We start from the raw sequence: 3,977 nt of genomic DNA on the forward strand, positions 1-3,977 counted from the left end.
AAAATATATGAAAACACCTACATTTAACAGCGTATTTCATAATAACTGAATGCTTTCCCAAGGTCAGGACAAGGCAAGGATGTCTGCTTTTAGTACTTCAGCATTATAGTCTTTGCCAGTGCGATAAGGAAGAAGAAAAGCTATCTTTATCTTCATACAACATAGTAGAAAATCTCATAGAATCTATAAAAAGATGACTAGAATTAAGGAGCTTCAGAAGATTTTATGATGCAAGATCAATATACAGAAATGGTTGTATTTCTACATGTCAACAAACCATTAGAAGTTGTTTTAGCCATGTGTGGTGGTAAATGCCTGTAATTCCAGTTTTTGGGTGGCTAAAGCAGGATGATTGAAAGTTGGAGCCTAGTCTGGGCTATGTAGTGAGTTCGAGGCCAATCTGGGCTTCTTAGGAAAACCCTATCTCCAAAAAAAAAAAGGAAATTGAGATTTTTAAAAACAACATTTATCATAACGTTAATAAATATGAAAATGAAATATTTAGGGGAAAATCTGACAAAAGACCTATACATTAAGTTAAATTCTCAAATTCTTGAGAGAAGATTTAAATAAATGGGAAATATACTATGTTCATGGACTGAAACACTCAATATTTTTAAGATGTCAGTTCTCTCCAAATGGATCTAGAGACTCAATGCAACCTCAATCAGAATCCAAGAGCCGAGGAAAACAGAAGGAACCAAAGCGGGACGTGGATAAACGGTTGTGTTGTGTTCACTTCTCCTTCGCAACGGCAACTAGCAGCCATTGTTTCGCTTCTGTACCTGGGCTAGTTTGCTTCGCAATGGTTGTCAAACAGGACATGGTTTTGCCTTTATAAACCCTGATTAAAGTCAGAACGGGGCTGCTCTAAGGGCCTGTTGGTCAGAGCAGTCGCCAGCTGGCAAATAAAGACTCTCCTTTAAAGTCTTTTTGGGTGGTTGGGCCTCATTCGACTCGTAACACTAGGATTACAGGCGTGAGCCACTGGCGCCCAGCTAAATTTTTTTTTTTTTAAGTTAAACATAATCCACTGTATGATCCAGTCATTCTAACTCCTAGGCATTTATCCAAGGGGGGATTGTAGAAGAACCTGTAAACAGATGTTCATAGACTCCATGGTAAATCCCAATGTCCATGAAGAGGTGAGCAGATGAACACTGGCTGTGGAGTCTCGAAAGTACCTGGACCCCGACCCTCTTCATACTTCCATCATGACTGCCCTGGTCCAAGGCGCCATTTCACGCTGCCTGGCATGTTGCTGTCACCTCTTGGCTGGCCTCTTTCCTTCCATCCTGTCTGTTGGCTATTTCCACATGGCAGCCCATAGTCCCACTAAGATGTAAGCCAGCTCACAGCACATCTCTGCTCAAAACTCTCCAATGGCACCTGCCCTGACAGTGCAGTGACTGCAGGACCCAAGCTGCCACTAGTTCCTTTTCACACCTGTTTACACTCCTCTTTCCCCTCCCTCCCGCCCTCCCTCCCTCCCTCCACTCTGACTATTCAATGCTCCTCTCAGACAGAGGGCCTTCTCCTCACGGCCTTTGCACGGCCTTTGCACGTACTGTTCCTTCTGCCGGAAGGCCCTGCCCAGGTTGTCCACGACTCCATTCCCCATGGCCTTAAGTTTCTTCTGATGTCAGCTTTTCGGTGAGGACTACTCCAGCCACACTATTTTCACACCCTCCCATGCTTTCCTTCATAACCCTTATCTTCTCACCTACTGTCTTTTACACAATTTTGCCTGTTGACTGTCTCCCCTGCCCCCACCCCCCACCCTGTAGCCGACAAGCTCCATAAAGGCAGGGACTTTCATGTACTTATTCACATTTGTATCTCCAATACCGAGAGCCAAGCCTGACAGCAGGCACTCAAATATGCTGCTGAATTAATGAACTTCTTCCTTTCTCCAAGTGGGGGATAGAGCAGTGGCATAGGCCAAGCACTCAGTATAAGTTCGTTGATCTTATCTCAAGCCTAAGAGAATAACTCAGAGACCGGGATCCATGGCCTTAAGGATAGAGTGAACTCAGCTAACATCTGCAAGAAGGGCCTGCTCAGGCAGAACCCTGCAGAGCCAGATGCTGCCCCAGACAGCTGCCTGAGCCATCTCCCCAGCACTTGGAACAGATGGTACATAGTATTTGTGATTTGTAATTAAACGGGGGCAGTCACTGGAGAGCTAAAATTCCCAGCATCTCAGATTCCCCAGAACTTCCAGTGAGCAGATGAGTTAGCCTGAGAAACCACAGGAATGGGTCTGGCCTTGACCAGGAATAATTAACAAAGCATGTTGCAGGAGGCAACACGGCACAAACACCTGCTTTCAAACCATGGCCAGGAACCCAAGAACCTTTGGGTTCTTAAAACAGCACCTTGCTAAGGACAGCAACTACTTGCTGTATTGCAAGGGTAATGTTATTTTGTGTCCCTTATACACATATCTGTATTAGATCATAATGTATTCATAATTGTGGGTGAGGGTGAAAAGTCTGAAAGCCCCTGGGCTTTGGGAAACTAAGATTTGAGCTTAAAGGCAGGCTGCATTATTATCAGCAACCCCCCTGCTCGTATCTGAGCTAGTCTTATTTCTCTGAGCCTGATTCCACAGTGGAGCCGAATGTGCTAAAGGCTGACTACACAGTACAGTAGCATTTAAGATCTGTCCCTCAATGCTAGAGGGCTGATAAGTGCATGGCCTGTGCTGTCAGGATTAGGATCATCCATCTGTTTTTGTTGTTGGTGGTGGTGTTTTGGCAGTACTGGGGTTTGAACTCAGGACCTTGCATTTGCTAAGCAGGTGCTCTACTACTTGAGCCACGCATCCAGCCCTTTTTGCTCTGATTATTTTTGAGATAGGGTCTCAAGCTTTTGCCTGGGGCTGGCCTTGGACAGTGATCCTCCCACATGCCTCCTATGTAGCGTGTTCTAGCAGGGGAGACAACCGAATATGCTGGCTTGTGTCAGGTGCTAACTGGAACACATGCATAGCTCCATTGCTGAGGTCAGCTGGAGACAGAAGAGTGAGTCAGCTGGGAAGCCAAGCAGCAGGTCAGCCAGGGCAAAGGACCTATGCAGAGAGTGTGCTGAGCAATGCCAAGGAACGGCAAGGAACCAGGGTGGATGAACAGCAAAGTGGGGAGTGAGGGCCAATGTAAGAGCCACTGCACACCTTAGGCTGGGACCCTGGGCAGCCTCCAGGGGAACTTGGGGGTCACAGCAGTGCTTGGGGCAGAGGGTACATGAGCTGAGCTCTAGCTGTAAAGGTCACCCTAGCTGCTGCCTTTAAAGTTACAGAAGGCAGGGGAGAGCAGGAGTCAGCCCAGGGTGGTGTGATGGAGGTGGGGAAAGGTCAGGGTCTAGGAAGACAGAAAGCAACATAAGAAATGAAACACATATGATGGGGACTCGAGGAGGACACCCCACAGCTGTGGCCTGGAAGCCTGGAAGGATGAGACTACAGTCACTGACTGGGAAGCCTCTGAAATGGACAAGTGACAGAGGCAGGGGTGCTGCTCATTAAGAGGGGGAGTGTGGAGGGGCAGGGCAGCCCACCAGTCATACCCTTACCCACTCCTGGGTGGGGGAGAAGAAAAGGAAAGAGAGAGAGAAAGAAAAAGAAAAGAGAAGAGAGGAAAGAGGGGAGAGAGAGGCGGGAGAGAGAGAGAGAGAGAGAGAGAGAGAGAGAGAGAAGAGAGAGGGAAGAGGGGAGAGAGAGAGGCGGGAGAGAGAAGAGAGGAGAGGGAAGAGGGGAGAGAGAGAGAGGCGGGAGAGAGAGAGAGAGAAGCGTTCACAGCCAGATTCTCAGAAGGCAAAGTGGGGCAGACCTGTGAGTCATTTACTTTTTAAGTGAGAGATGAACGGTTTGGAGTTACAGAGAAATCTGTGAAGGAGTCACTCTACATTTCCTGGCCCTTGGAGGTCGGTTACACCATTCGTTCTCAGTGGGGCAGCTGCTGGGTGGAGATCTCACA

Source organism: Castor canadensis, chromosome 7, assembly GCF_047511655.1.
Source record: "Castor canadensis chromosome 7, mCasCan1.hap1v2, whole genome shotgun sequence".
Classification (NCBI taxonomy): domain Eukaryota; kingdom Metazoa; phylum Chordata; class Mammalia; order Rodentia; family Castoridae; genus Castor; species Castor canadensis.